A 17,114-nucleotide genomic window follows, 5' to 3' on the forward strand; every position below is an offset into this window, starting at 1 on the left:
TCTATCTCCAACAATACTATTCTGAATGAATCATCCTATCTCTCCTCTTCGAATAAGGAATGAAGATTTTGCGCGTTTGCAACCGCGGGACTAATCTCCCTCTCTAACAAATAATGAAGAAATCAACTAGATTCATACAATGTCTAACAATTAAAAATGGTACTGTGGAAGCATAAAGATCACTAAGGGCTTTTCGGTTGAAGCTTGGTTAGGTTAACAAACAAGGGTCATTTCTAAGGCCATTGAAACGAAAGTGCCGATGCAAAAGAGACATTCACAGTATTATTCACACTACTCGACTTTGTTTCATTTGTTTCTTATTTGAAACCTTCACAACACATATTCCACAACTCAATTTTTATTTTTCACTATTTTTCTTCCAAGCAAGCATTCATTTTCATTTTTTTTTTTTTTTTGTTCTTTTCTTTCACATCAAATATACAAAACAGATGTTTCTTTTCTATATTTTCTATACATATATTTTTCTCTGCTTGCTCGGTTTTTCTTTTCTTTTTCAAGAGTTGTGGTACTTACCAATTCTTTTTCGTTCTCCCCAACTTATTTCTTCCACGCCCTAAGTGAATGCTCTTAACTTTTTACGGCAAAAGAACAATAAACAAGATTTTCCGGGTTGTAAAAAAAAAGATTTTTGAGATCTCGCTTTATTTCAAGCCGAGATTCAACTGTTTAGGCTCAAAGGGGTTAACAAATACTCTCTCTGCTCACAGGTAAGTTGTTTTTGGATGTAGTTGTGCTCGAAAGAAAACAAGTGCCTTGATCATTTCTAATTGCTTCCACAATTTCACAATAATAAAAGACAAAGAATGAATCACATGAATCAACAAAACTTATTAGAATCCAGCATTTAAGTGTACAATGGAGGTTTCCTCACAATTTGTGGTTTTAAGTTCTAGATGAAACATTCATTCAATTATGTTGCAAAAAGACAATATTCAATTTACCAAAAAGAGTAAAGTTCCTAATGCATTCTAAAATTCTAGCCGAAGGTAACCATGTACCTTAGCTTCATTCACTTGTTTATTCTTATCATTGCCATCCAAGCTCGGATGCACCTTCATTGGGTACTTCTTGAGGAGCAACCAATCTAGAAGGGTTTGCCACTCAATCAACCAAAAATTTATTAAACACACAAAATTAAAAACATAACTAAATAACATTAACTGAAAATATAAATTTGTTCATGGGGGACAAAACACCCCAATAGTACAACCCAAAATCAAGATACAAAATCCGAAAATACAAATAGAAATGACATAAAAACTGAAAGAAGAAAAAAAAACAAAAACTAAACCCACTAAGGGCTCAGGACTCCTCCTCGCTACCGGCCTCAGAACCGGTAGCCTCATCATCAACATCATCATCATCAGCATCAGCACCCACCCCCTCACCATAGACAGGCCTGTCCACAGGCCAGTTAGCGTTAAGCATAAACTGCTCACGCGCCAACACTGCTCGAGCACCGGAGGGGTCATTACCTTGCAGTTCCAACCTCTGCATACTGTTGTGCATATCAATCATAGCTCTCTGGGATGCCTCCATCCACTCAAAACTGTAGTCACACACCGCTCTCAGGTAGGGATCAAGTCCGGGAGTAGAAGCACTAGGACCATCAGAAGCCCGAGTACTTCCTGAGGCTGCACTGCCACCGGTAGTCTTTGGTCTACAATATTTAGCCACATACCGATCATCGATAGGTGCCGGGATCCTAACCTGCCCACGAGACGGAAGTCTCACCCTCGCCTGAACGCATAAACTCATGATCAAACACGGGAAAGCTAGGGGACAATTAACACGAGCCCCCGACTTAAGCCCGCTCTCGACCACGGTCTTCAGCTCATTTGCGATTATCCTCGCCACATCTATCTCGACATTGGTGAGGATGGAATGGACCAAATGTGCCACTGGGATCGGCACAGTAGAGGTGTGTGATTTAGGCTGGATGTTGGTTAAAACCAAGAGCAGTATCAGTTGAGCCATGGGAGTCATGTCCTCCCGGTGATACCTCACTGGAACCCCAGATGGGTTCGGCTCAACAGACTTCCCAGGTAAAAGCAGGGCGGTAATAATGGCAGGAACATCTCGGTGAAGCCTTAGGTCGGTGTGGTATTGGTCTCTCTGGTCAGCTCCCAGCTGGAGCGGTTCCCCAAGGATTCGGTTGATAGCATCCCGGTCAAATGGAATTGGACGCCCGGCAACTCTAGAAACCCAAGTAAAGGGCTCGTCGTCGTCGGGCAGTGCGTTAGCATAAAACTCCCGCACTGTCGCAATGTCGTAATGCTCTAAGGGACTAATCAACCTATCCCACTTCTTTGCGTCTATCAACCCGACGAAATTTCTGTAAGTGTCGTGTGGGTTGATCAGAAAGCGCTTCTCTGGAAGTATCTTCCGCTTCTCCAGAGCGATGTATCTGGCGGCCTGCTTCGGGCCGACAAACTTGTCTTGGTCAAACTGGATAGGAACTGTCCGAGATGTAGTTGCTCCCTTTCTTTTCTTACCCGCTCCAGATCTTGACTCCATCTGCAAAATATACAAAGAAACAACACACACCAACAAACAGATTAGCCATCAAAGCATAATTCAAAAGACTGCCTTGCTCGCTGCTGCTTCGCCTAGCGAAGTGGCAGCGAACGCTCGCCCCAGGTTCGCCTAGCGAGTGCTAGCGAACCTTACGGGTTTTGGGGTTTTCTGCATTTTCAAAGATTTTTCCCCCAATACTCATACTCTAATGGTTCCCACATCAGAACCTAATGATTTCTCAAGCAATTAATCGTTCTATGCTATTGGGGATTGCCTAATTGCATGCAAAACCTAAAATAAAACTAAATCCCCAATTCAAAACCTAAAATACCAAAAATTGCAAACTCTAAAATACCACATGCAACCTCAATGTTTCCCATACCACACTCATCCTATTTGCAATTCATATTTGGAAATTAAGAGTTCAAACAAAAAGAAAAATGTAGTAGGGCAAACCTTAGTTACACGGATTCGGAAATGTGAAGTGAGAAGAGTTTGCAATCGACCGAAAAGAGCAAGTGTTGGTGATAAAGATGCAAATGAGAGTGTTTGAGAAGCCTAGCACAAATTCCTCAGCAGAGCCGTTCAGAAAAAATTTTGAAGGTTTGGGGCAAAATGGCCCTGCTGAGATTTAAATAGTAAACAGTACTGCAGCGCTCGCTGCTGCCTCGCCTAGCGAGCAGCTAGCGAGCGTGACAGCAAGTTCATTGGCAAATGCAGCACTTGCAAGTCATCCAGCATGGGTTTAGCACAGTGTACTCAATACAACAAAACATAAAACAGTAAATACTTACAATGTTGGGGTGCCTCCCAACTAGCGCTTGTTTAACGTCGGCTAACCATCGAACGGCGGTGATATCTTACAATCCCTGTGGATACGATAACAAAAACCCGACACGAAATATACTTTCAACAGTCGTTCATTCACAATTGCACCTATTTTCCTTTTAAAACATCATTGATTCAAAGGTAGACCATTGGATTTTGAATAATGCATGGGCGAGGGCTTCATGGTGCAATTGCTAATCAAGTCTATGGTTCACGGTGCTACATCTTGATTGTTTGGACACCACAAGCTTGAGATTCATATGGGAGAAATCTTAATTCTTGGTACAATCTTGGGATGGCATCATGGAATAGGCGATTGTGAAAGAAATTGTTAAAACTTGACTTTTGGTGATCATGTTCCTATGAGGTAACATTTAGTGATTACTAATGATCATTACTTGGTTCATATTGTGGCATTCATACAAAGTCAGGTTTTTTAAGAGGTAATTCAATTTCAAATGATTATTTACTTAGTTTTGGAGAGAAAACTTTGTTGCTTGGGACTCAAGTTACACATATCATTCAAAATCCGTTTTCATTCCAAAACATCCATTTACATCACACAAAAATAAATTACAAAATTTGGCACAAAATTACATAATTTTGACCTATAGTTGACTTTGATCAACTATTAATTTTTTGGTCAAACAGTTGACCAAAGTCAACCAACTAAACCCTAACCCCTAGCATTTATTATAAACCTATTTTTTCATCTTCATCCATCATCTTCATGCCCATATTTCCTTTATCTCCACGCCATGATATAATCATAAAGCCCACATGTTGCCATGTTATGCTCAAGTTCATGCATCCATCACCATTGTACTTGCATCCAAACTAACATTGCCAATATTATAAGAACATATTAAACAATTCCAAGCAATAACATAATAGTAACATATCAGGTAATTCCAAGATAACTTAACACCACACCTATTTGATTTTTCTAACAATCATATCTAATAGGTTTTGCTTTAACAGCTCAGTGGAGGCATTGTCATCCTAACAAAGCAAACTAGACATATCACAGTCCAATTAATTACTAAATGGTCTAGTTTAATATCAGTTATAATTTGTTCAGTTAATATCACTCAAGGCTAGAGCTTGACAATGCATGATGCATAGTAACTCAACCAAAACAATTTGATCTCATTTCACTAAATAGAGCAGTAGCAATCAGTTCATGAATTCAAAACAAACCCTCACAATGCAACTGACCTCATTCACAGCTAAGATCTAACAACTTCATAAACTAACTGATTTTCTTTTGTTAGCAAATAACTTAAGCAATAGTCATAATTGCATACTTCCTACTAACATTCAAACTCATTTCAATGTTAACATACACTAACTGTCAGGAATAACTTCACACTAAATGAACTTCAACATATGAATCAATCTCTAATAGTAATTCAAGCATCTTTAACCCTAACATAACTAATCTAACTGGATTAACTAGTTGAGATTTAACACATAGTTAACATTGTCATCACTCATAACAACCTTCAATTGGAAATTTTAACAGAGCTTAACTCTACCCTAACGGCTGCCTCATTTTCCCGAGTTTGTTACTCAATTCACCATCTACATATTCCATCATCTACAATCATTGAGGACCTTTTAATCATTGCTCAATCAGTTTCACTCATTCCCTTTAATCATTGAATTCAGAGCAAGAATTTAGAGCGTTACTTGGAATCTTTGGTATTTTTTCATCATCATCTTCACCGCATCCGTCGCAACAGTCACTAGAGTAAGTCACTGCTCTGTAGGTAGGTCACCCCATATTTGTTCATTTCAATCTATTTATCATCATGTAGCTTGATGTACGAGGAGTCAAAGACCTAAGGAACTAGGCTTTGATTCCTCCTCAACCGCATTTAATTTTTTATTTATGTGAGTTAAGGTTCATGGTGTTTGTGCTCAATTTAGACAGTAGATTAGGAATTATAGGAAAGTAGTGAGATATTGTGAGAGAGGAGCCTTGGACGAACAAGTTAGTGTGTGTTTAGGAATGTTTGCACCTTGCCCGCCGCCTGAGGAGATTTCTGGCGCGACGGGTCTTTAGGTCCACTTGAGTTGTTTGATACTCAGGCTTGAACGTGATATGGAACTGAAATTCAATGAAACACTATACTGAACTCTTCACCTTCCCACTTGGATGTGTGCTTGGTCCTGTTCCCCATGTCCCATCCTTAATTCTATAACACCTCCACATTCCATTAGACCTCCCCATTCTGAACCAAGTGCAACATGATAGGCCTTGTGCCCTTGGCCCAAACCAAAAATGCTTCTTGCACCTACCATCAATATACACCTCTAGCCTTCTTTTATTTCTTTTTCATGATTTCTTCTTTTTTATTTTATTTTTCTTTAACGGTTTTTATCCCATTTTAATTCCATTTTTTTAGGTGCTTTTAATGTTTTTTAAACATGAAATACTAAAAAGAAAATATATGATATGATGTGATTTAGTTGTTTTTGTTTAGATTTTAATCTATTTTTTTTAGGATTAACTTCCTAATTAGATTCTAACTAATAACATGTCATGTTCATCTTGACTATAGTTTTTATTTTAAAAAGAAATTGAAGCATTGTAATACTTTGATTCCTTCATGTTATTGGTCACAAATCCTTGTGCCAGATTTTTAAATGTAATTTTACCCTAGTTGATTAAGTTGATCAGAGTTTCTTTGATCAACTAAATCCTTTGAAATGTGTTTATTCCCTCCGTCTATTCAAGTGATCATAAGCCCCTTGATCACTTGATAAGACTAGTCTCATGTATTGGAGTTGCACTGAATCTCAAGTCAACTCAAGGCAAACTCAGACTTCATACTTCAACTCACCTCAAACACAAGTTCAACTTAAGTGAAGCTTCTCATGCAACGCTTTGAAGATACTGGACATCGAGATCGGAGTATTGTTCAAGTACAAAAAAAAAGATTCTTCTTCAACACTTGTCAATCATGATGAGAATTGCACGCCACGAGGCTTAAGCAACAAAGAAGGATGACAGGGATTTTTCATATCCTTGTTCTGAGTACCTCTGCGTACAGTGCGTAGGCCTTAACTATTCAAAGTATTCACCTTCATTCATAGACTTTAGTGCAATTTAAACCAAATGATTGTTAAGTCTTCTTCTCACAACACTTCTACACTTCAATATTGCAACACTGTTCTATCAACTCTCCTTTTCTCTTCGGACCAAACTGATCCGTTGTCGCATACGGGTCAAAAACGAGTTTAAAAGTGTAGTAAAACGGAAGCGACACTCGAATATCGTATCACAAGGACTCTTGAATGTTATAACCAAACAAATAGAAAGAAAGGGTTTTTAAGGTTCAAATCTTAAATCAAAGATGATTAAAGGTAAAAGAAAAATTGATAAATAAGTTAATCTATTGTATCGATTTCCGACTTATCATCGATTCTTATAATTTCAATTCCCTAGCGGATTCAATCTCATTCAAATACAATACCCACTGACAAGCGCAAATTGGTATTATATGATGTATGTTCCTAATTTCCGAATTAAGCAAACGGATTTAAGCAAACGCGAATTAAGCAAACGCGACTTAATCAAACACGATAACGAAAAAGCTACGCTAACGTGATTATAGTTAAGGATCATACAAACAATCAAATTTAATCAACTCTATCCTATAAGAAACAATCGAATTAAGCAAACGAAAGTAATCGAATTAAGCAAACGAGTTTATAGGAAGAATTGAAAAGAAATTGAAATTAATAAAAACCTCAAAGTGGAATTCGAATACAACAGATCAACTCTTTGGGAATTAGCTCTCCATGAAATATTCTAAGCAATATTTTATCATCAAAATTCAGAATTAGGATTCATGCAGCAGTGGAAGACCTAATATAATAAAAGGGAAATTCGGGCCCTTATGGGATCCGGCCCGAAAATTACAAAAACCAGCCCAAACTAACTATTTTAATTAAGTTTGGAACTTCAACGAATTATTCGACCATTCTTCATTCCGAATTTGATTTTGACTTCAACATAAAACTTGTATTTCTTTCTCTTAGCTTTCTAACGTATATTAGAACGTGTCAATTCGAGTCCTATAACCCAATTTATGATCTGAACAGTGACAAGGTATCAAATAACTATTTATGCTGAAAATAAAGTACGAAAATAAAATAAAGTCAAAAATAAACTTAAATATAAAAACACACTAAAATAGTAAAAATAATAGAATAAATTATAGAAATGCCTAAGTATATTTATAGAAGAATGTGCATCAAAATGCACTGATCAAATTCCCCCACACTTGAACTTTTGCACTCCAAGCAAAATTACAATTTTAAAACAAAAGGAAAGAAAACAGAGCATGCACTTCCAAAAGTTTTCAAGATACAATGTATAAGCATAATTCTAAGTCTAAGCTTCAAGAATATGATGTTAGTAAACAACTTTTTATGACATTCAAAGCAGATAGAAAAACAGATTACCAAAAAGTACATCAACAGCAGTAAGATCCTCACAGGATATTATTCACTCAACTCTCAAGTGTTTAGATTAACTGTTTACACTCAAAGCACAACATGAAAGTTGGTACTACCATAAGCTTAAAAAGACTCTAACATCCAGAGTTAAAATACATGCACACAAAGATCAAAAGGGCTTTTATTTGGTTGTAACATGGCCAAGGTAAGGGTGAGATAAATCCTTTTTTTTTCTATTTTTTTTCTTTTTCTGCCAACTTCTGAAATATTACAAACATAATTATTCAACCTCACACAACTCCAAACAAGACTCTTTCAACCCTTTGAATAGGGTGATAACATTGTTTTTCACTTCCCGGCTTGTAATGAATTTTAAATAAAAAAAGGATAATAGGCTCAAGGGGGTTTCAAACAAGGGATGCAATTATTTTAGGGTTAGCTTTTTGGCTAACTGGCTAAAAAAAACAAAACAAAACAAAATTGCCTTTATCATATCAATGTGCACAAGTAAACAACAACATCAGCAAGAGTCAATTCAAGTTCTAGAGACTAACAGACATGAGTGAATCACACAAGAAAGAAAGAGATGGACTTTTGTATGTTATCCATATAAGGCTCAAAATCTCACAAGGTTAATTGATCTACCACAAGTGATGTACAATTTAGAGTTTAGTCATTCCTATCATACTAAAAATGCACAACAAATTTTTCACATCACACCACAAGACTTTAGTCAAGAGAACTAAGAAAAATACTCATAATTGTAACTCAAAAACCAAAGGAAAAAACATGCAATTTTTTTTAAAGAAAGCAAACAAAAACCAAAACAGAGAAAAACTGAAAACAAAATAAAAAAAACAAAACAAATAAATGGTTCTCTCCTCTATACTTAAAATATACATTGTCCTCAATGAAAAAACACAAATATAAAATAAGAGTGAGAGAAAGGAAAGAACACACCCGAGGAGTCAAGGCAGATAAGTGATTGCATAAGCAGTTGTCATACCCCAAAATTTGCCCGCTGGCATTACAAGACCTTTTCAAGACCCTCCGACTTATTTTGCAAGGCATTGACATTAAAGGAATAGAAGCCCAGCTGACAACAGGCCCGATCCAAAGGTGGCCCAAAACAGCTTGCTCGCTAGGCGAGCAATTACTTCGCCTAGCGAACACTTCATCATGACACTCGCCCAGCGAAGCATCAGATCCAAAAAAAAAGCCCAGAATAGCTTGCTCGCTAGGCGAGCAATTCCTTCGCCTAGCGAAGCTTGCGAATATCAAAAGTTTTGGACCTCATTCTGAGCCCATTAGGTCACCACTACCACTATAAATACCAGCTCTTCAGCCACGAAAAAGACACACAGACGGACACAGAAACGGAGAAGACCAAGACGGACAGAGAAGGACGGAAACCCTGGTGCAAAAACCCTGCTAACCTAAAGGCAGCTCATCCGCGCCGAAGCTACCGCCGCCCAACTCAATCCGGCCTCCAAACAATCAGTCCCTTTCAATATCGCAATTGCACACAGGTTTGCGTATCACCGCTGTTTTACGTTTCCAATTGATATTCTTTACATACATGATGCATTCCGATTAAAGTTTTGATATGTAATTCGATTTCGTATGTGAATCTAAGTATGAACATCCTGTATAATTGTCTATGCTATGCCTGTGATCAAATGCCATAAGAGTGCAGGTTTTCGGAAGTCATGCTGCTGTCAAACTCCAAACCCGTGGCCGCTCGCTAGCACGTCGCTAAGCGAGCCTGCAGCGAGCATTCGCTGAGCCTTCGCTAGGCGAAGCAGAGGCGAACGGGACAGTGGCCGCTTTGTCTCTTTGCTGTTCTATCTTATGTTTATTTAATTACGATTTTCGCGTCATTTGGCCTGAACTCATAACTGTTATGTTTATTTTATGGTGCAACTTTCAATTATATTTTATCTCGATGCTCTAATCCGTGTGTTGAATTGTGTAAAGGTTTACATGTTTCCAAGGAAATGGCCGGCTAGGCATTCCACCTTATGGGTGGGATACCCTTATGGAGATTCAATCTGAATTATTCAATCGATTTTAATGTATAAATTTTATGGCGAAGATCCACCCTAATGGCTTAATTGTTCTTAATGTATTGGTTTTAATATGAATCTAATTACCTACTTGATGACGGCTACCTAATTAATTGTAAAACTTTGCCTTTAAATAAGTGATCTTGGACCTCTCTTTGCTGCCCTACGGTATTACGGTATTACGGTCATGTCCCGCGAATGTAGGGATACACTTAGCAAAGACCCCTCGATTAAATCATCATGTCCCTCTAAAATAAATCATAGTCCCTCGGATGTTGCCTTCGAATACATGATTTTGTCCCTCGATGACCCTTCGGTGTAGCCTACGGTTAAATGATGATCGTCCCTTCGAATGCTAAGGTATCCCTACAACTGTTGCCTTCAATGACCTATCGATGACCCTACGATGACCCTTTTACATCCAAAGGGTAAAACTACTTACTTCTCAATAGTAAGGACAGTTTTACCCTCATAAGGATAGGAAATGCCCATAATGACCTCAGGAAGGTATAACTCTCAATTACTGGATCATAACCTAAAACATTTTCCACCCCTCACACTTCACACTTTACAAATCCTAGAAAAGTTAAACTCTCTTTCAAATATTTTTTAGCAATTCACCAACACTTTTTCAGACAAAAATATAAGTGATCCAGCAATTAAGAGCCCATGGATAGCCATGGATACAAAGGGTGCTAATACCTTCCCTTTGTATAATGTACCTCCCGAACCCAAAATCTATTGAGGTCTTTCCTGTTCTTTTCCACCTTTCCTTATTGGATAAAAGAAAAGTCGGTGGCGACTCTTGCTATCCGCGACATTGCGATAAAAAGCAAAATACCCCAAGTCAGTTCACCGTATGACAGAACTGGCGACTCTGCTGGGGATCCTTAAAAAGAGAGGTTACCTTAAAAAACAAGATCACTTATTCAAATTGTCTGATTTACTTTTAAGGGATTGCTTGGGTATTTTCGAGTGAAAGATCCTACACCCGGATCTAGTGTACCTTAGGTAAGTAGCAATAGATCATCGCGACTATCCGGCGTATACTGGAATGGTTAAAATGATGGCTACGGTTAATGTGGCACTTTGGATGTCCTGATGTTCCTCATGTTAGTTGAGGAAAAATTTGGCATTCGCGTGGTGTCATCAAAGCATTAACCAGACCTTTAGAACCCTAATTGACTCATCCTGGCCATTAGAAAGTAGTGAGATAACTGACTTCGGTTCTGACTGGGGTTGGTTGAGACTCGATACTACACTCTTTGAGATTGGACTTTAGGGAAGCTTCGGTCAACCACTTGGTGTTGCACTGAAGTGGACTTAAAGGAAAGTCAATGATTTGAGATCCTTCTAGAACCCAGTTACTATACTAGGACAGGTTGAACCAACCAAACTTCAGTGGGGAGGGTACTTACCTATGGAACTCATGCAAGCCTTAAAACCTAGGGATGACCGTTGTATGACTTGTGTGTGCTTGTTATTTACATAACATCATAACATCATAGCATCATAACATCATGACATTGCACTAATCATTTCAAGGACTTAGGGATTTAACTTGGCTCTATTTTGTAAGGCTATGGCTCCCAGGAAGACTATCCGGATTAATCTTGTGGCAATCTCTCCTCAACTCAAGGATTTAGTGTCAGAACTTCCTGATCGGGCTCAGTTTATCCAGAAACATGGTTCTCTCCTCAATTTAGTTACCACTGGGTTCAAAGAAGATATGATGAGAGTTTTATTCCAGTTCTTCGACCCTAAACATCATTGCTTCACATTCCCAGATTATCAGTTGGTACCCACATTAGAAGAATTTTCCAAGCTACTTGGGATACCTATTCTTGATCAAATACCTTTCAGTGGTTTGGAAAAGGTCCCGAAGTCCGAAAAAGTTGCTGCAGCTTTACACATGACAAAGTCCGATATTGAAGCTAATTGGGTAACAAGAAGTGGAGTTAAGGGTTTACTTGCCAAATTTCTGATGAATAAGGCCCGAGAATTCTTAAAGGATATGAATGTCCATGCTTTCGAAGATGTTCTAGCATTGCTAATCTATGGTTTGGTGCTATTTCCTAACCCAGACCAATTCGTAGATATGAATGCTATTAAGATATTTCTCACTCATAACCCTGTGCCTACCTTGCTCGGAGACATTCTGCATTCCCTTCACACTCGTACTATGAAAAGGCAAGGGACTCTCATGTGCTGCATGCCTTTACTGTCTAGGTGGTTTATTTCGCACCTTCCTCCATCAGTCTTGAAGAATGAGCAGGGTTTGAAATGGTCTCAAAGGATAATGTCGCTCTCCCATTCAGACATCCGTTGGTGTCCTCATCTCAAAGAAAATGCTATCATCATTGACCGATGTGGAGAATTCTCTAATGTACCACTCATGGGGATAAGAGGAGGTATTACTTATAATCCTGCTCTAGCCCTACGTCAGTTTGGTTGTGCTCGAAGAGATGGTCCACATGAGATAATTATCCAAGGCACTGTGTTTGACTATGACAACGATTCCCAAGGTCTCCGTCAAAGATTTGTACGGGCTTGGGGCATGGTGAAAAGAAGCATTCTAGGACCGAAAAACTCTATTCCTATGGAGCCTTATCTCAGATGGGTACGCGCAAGAGCTCGTGAACTTGTCATGCCATATCTTGTAGTCGGACCATTGGCGGTTGAACCAGACGTCGAAGGAGGCACTCCTCAGATCATTCCATATCCAGATATGCCTACCGATGTTGAAGAGTTAAAGAAATCCTGGATCCAGTTGAGAGAGGAAAGGGATACTTTTGAAGCCCAGTTCTGTGCTGCAAGAAAGAAAGTGTTAGAGCTCACCAGCCAGCTTAATGAGGAACAGAGACTCAATGCATATCTTCGCCCGAAAAGAAGCCGTCCCTGGGAGACCTAGCTTTTATTGTAATAAACATTGATTAAAAATTATTAATAAAAGTCCTTTCTTTTTTTTGGTAGTTTATGCGGAGTTAAATTCCAAAAGTCCTTGGAAACATTTCATGCATTGCATAACATAACATAACACTGCATAACAGGTATTCTACAAGTTCAATATTCTCACGGTCTTCATTGCTAACAGAAAAATGGATCTCGAACAAACTGTCAAAGATCTCCAGACTCAGAATGCTCAATTCAAGGAGATGATGCTAAGCTTATCCAAGGGGCAGGAGGAACTGAAGGCTCTTTTGCTCGAAAAGAAGAAAGACAAGAAAGCTGTGAGTTTCATTAACCCGGGAAGAAGGCGTAAAGGACAGGCCGCAGGAGTCAAGTTTGGAATCCCGAATGGTCCAGAAGAGGGGGCGGAGAATGATTCAGAGGAAGAGAATGCTGATTTCTCCAACCCTGAGGATGACGATGAAGATTATGAAAATGAACAGTACTCTCCAAGAGATGATAAGTACAAGTTGCTGGAAGAACGTATGCTAGCTATGGAGGGTCAGAAGGCGCCCGGTCTGGATTTTGAAAGTTTGGGTCTGGTCTCCGATGTGACCATTCCTCGCAAATTCAAAATCCCCACTTTCACTAAGTACGATGGTGCGTCTTGTCCTCAAATGCATCTGAGAGCTTATGTGAGAAAGATTCAGCCGCATACCACTGACAGGAAGCTATGGATCCATTTCTTCCAAGAGAGCCTGTCTGGCACCCAGTTGGAATGGTATTATCAGCTCGAGAGCTCTGACATCCGCACCTGGACTGATTTAGCAGCAACTTTCTATAAACAGTACCAGTATAACTCTGAACTAGCACCTACCCGGCTACAGTTGCAGAATATGGCTATGGGATCTAAAGAAAGCTTTAAAGAATATGCTCAAAAGTGGAGAGATTTGGCTGGCAGAGTCAAACCCCCTATGACTGACAGAGAATTGGTGGACATGTTCATGGGCACACTGACCGGCCCATTCTACAGCCATCTACTGGGAAGGTCTTCATCAGGTTTCACTGAACTTATATTAACAGGTGAACGTGTTGAAAGCGGCATCCGAAGTGGGAAGATACAGGCGACTACCTTTGATCCTCCGGAGACTCCTAATGGCATCACTGCTCCTCTGCCTAATCAAGACGAGTCTGTCAATGCTGTGGAAGATACTGATAACGATTATGACTTGGATAGCTGGATTTCCCCAACAATTGGTGACGGACTCAATAATTGGAAGGCTGAAGACACTATCCCGATTTCCTTTAGTCAGGAGTAATTGGTATTGTCTATTTTAGTGTTGCAAATTTTTGTTTTTTTACAATTGAACTTCTCCAAGCGTTGTGTCTATGCCCGGGGCACAATAGCTAATTTGTTAAGGGTTTTGTCATCTTCATAAGCATATTCATATTCAATAAATCAATGAACTTTTTGCATTCAAATATTGCGCTCTTTATCTTTTCTGTCGTCTTCCAAACGAGCTATGTTTTCTTACACACACTCACGTAACGAATTGCAGATCCATACCCACTCTGGATCCTGTTGACGATAGTTCTACTACTGTTCATTATGACTTTGAAAATCCGATCTACCAAGCCGAGGATGGCAGTGAGGAAGATTGTGAAGTACCTGGAGAACTTGCCAGACTGTTACTGCAGGAAGAAAGGACTATACAGCCACACGAGGAGTCAGTTGAGACTGTAAATCTGGGTACTGAAATAAACAAGAAAGAAGTCAAAATAGGAGCAGGCTTGGAAAACAGTGTCAAGAGAAGGTTGATTCAGATGTTGCATGACTATGTAGAGATTTTTGCTTGGTCTTATGAAGACATGCCAGGACTGGATACCGATATAGTAGTGCATCGACTGCCAACGAGGGAAGAATGTCATCCTGTTAAGCAAAAGGTTCGTCGTATGCGTCCTGAAATGTCTGAGAAAATCAAAGCCGAGGTTATGAAACAATTTGATGCAGGTTTTCTGGCTGTCACTTCTTATCCTCAATGGGTTGCTAATGTGGTACCAGTGCCAAAGAAGGATGGTAAGGTGCGAATGTGTGTAGATTACCGAGACCTGAATAAAGCGAGTCCCAAGGATGACTTTCCACTCCCGCACATCGATGTTCTGGTAGATAACACCGCTCAACACAAGGTGTTCTCATTCATGGATGGATTCTCAGGTTACAACCAGATTAAGATGGCGCCTGAGGACATGGAGAAAACTACATTTGTGACACAATGGGGCACGTTCTGTTATAAAGTAATGCCATTTGGTTTAAAGAATGCAGGGGCAACGTACCAGCGTGCTATGGTGGTTTTGTTCCATGATATGATCCATCATGAAATAGAAGTATATGTGGACGACATGATAGCCAGGTCTCATACTGAAGAAGAACATCTCGATCATTTATACAAATTGTTTGAGAGGTTGAAGAAATACAAGTTGAGATTGAACCCGAACAAGTGCACCTTTGGGGTGAGATCCGGTAAACTCTTGGGTTTTATTGTCAGTGGTAAAGGTATTGAGGTTGACCCGGCCAAGGTGAAAGCTATTCGAGAAATGCCAGTTCCCCGTACAGATAAAGAAGTCAGAGGTTTCTTGGGACGTTTGAATTACATTGCCCGATTTATTTCCCATTTGACCGCTACCTGCAAACCCATCTTCAAACTACTGAGGAAAAATCAAGAGATGATATGGAATGATGAATGTCAAGAAGCTTTTGACAAAATCAAGAAGTATCTCCAGGAACCTCCAATCATGTTGCCACCAGTTGAAGGAAGACCTCTAATCATGTATCTGACCGTGTTAGAAAATTCGATGGGGTGTGTGTTGGGGCAACATGACGAGTCTGGTCGAAAAGAGCATGCCATATACTACCTTAGCAAAAAGTTTACCGACTGTGAAACAAGATACTCACTGCTCGAGAGAACTTGCTGTGCTTTGGCCTGGGCTGCTCGCCGACTAAGACAATACATGTTGAATCATACCACTTTATTGATTTCTAAGATGGATCCTATCAAATACATATTTGAGAAACCCGCTCTCTCCGGAAGAATAGCAAGATGGCAGATGATCTTAACAGAGTATGACATCCAGTATACTACTCAGAAAGCAATTAAAGGAAGCGTGCTAGCTGATCATTTGGCTCATCAAGCAGTGGATGATTACCAATCTATGAATTTTGAGTTCCCAGATGAGGATGTCATGCTTGTTACTGATTATGAAGAACCTGGACCGGATGAAAGACCCGAACTAGGATCCCGATGGACTATGGTTTTCGATGGGTCTTCTAATGCATTGGGCAATGGTGTTGGTGTGGTAATCATTTCTCCCGAGGGTTACCATACGTCTTTCACTGCTAGACTATGTTTTCATTGTACCAATAATATGGCTGAGTATGAAGCATGTATTTTGGGACTCAAGGCTGCTATAGACTTAAGAATCAAGTTTTTGAGTGTGTACGGAGACTCAGCATTAGTAATCAGTCAGATCAAAGGAGAATGGGATACTAAGCATCCGAATCTCATCCCTTATCGAGAGCAGGTGTTGACATTAACCCCATACTTTGAAGAAAGTACATTTGAACATATTCCACGAGAGGAGAATCAGTTGGCAGACGCATTAGCTACCATGTCATCTATGTTCAGAGTCAGATGGGACAATGAAGCTCCCAGAATCACCATTGAACGATTGGATGAACCGGCATACTGTTATGAACTTAACACTGAGGGAGTACGGGAAAAACCTTGGTTCCACGAAGTAAAAAGATATTTAGAAGCTCAGGAATACCCTGAAGGGGCATCCATCAATGACAAAAAATTCCTGAGGAAGTTCTCCGTTAAGTTCTTTCTGAGTAATGGAGTATTATACAAACGTAACCACGATTCGACTTTGCTTCGCTGTGTGGATAAAAAGGAAGCAGAAAAGATTATGGAAGACATGCATGATGGTATTTTTGGGACTCATTCTAATGGACATCGTTTCATCCTTGTTGCCATTGATTACTTCACAAAGTGGGTAGAGGCAGCCTCATTTGCTTCTGTTACCAAGAATGTGGTGGCACGGTTCATCAAGAATAATCTCATTTGTCGATACGGCATCCCTGAGAGAATCGTCACGGACAATGGCACTAATTTGAACAACAAGATGATCACCGAACTCTGCACTCAGTTCAGAATTAAACACCATAACTCTTCTCCGTACCGGCCAAAAATGAACGGCACCGTAGAAGCGGCTAATAAGAACATTAAGAAGATTATACAAAAGATGACGGTAACATACAAAGAC

This window comes from Lathyrus oleraceus, chromosome 3, assembly GCF_024323335.1.
Source record: "Lathyrus oleraceus cultivar Zhongwan6 chromosome 3, CAAS_Psat_ZW6_1.0, whole genome shotgun sequence".
Taxonomy (NCBI): domain Eukaryota; kingdom Viridiplantae; phylum Streptophyta; class Magnoliopsida; order Fabales; family Fabaceae; genus Lathyrus; species Lathyrus oleraceus.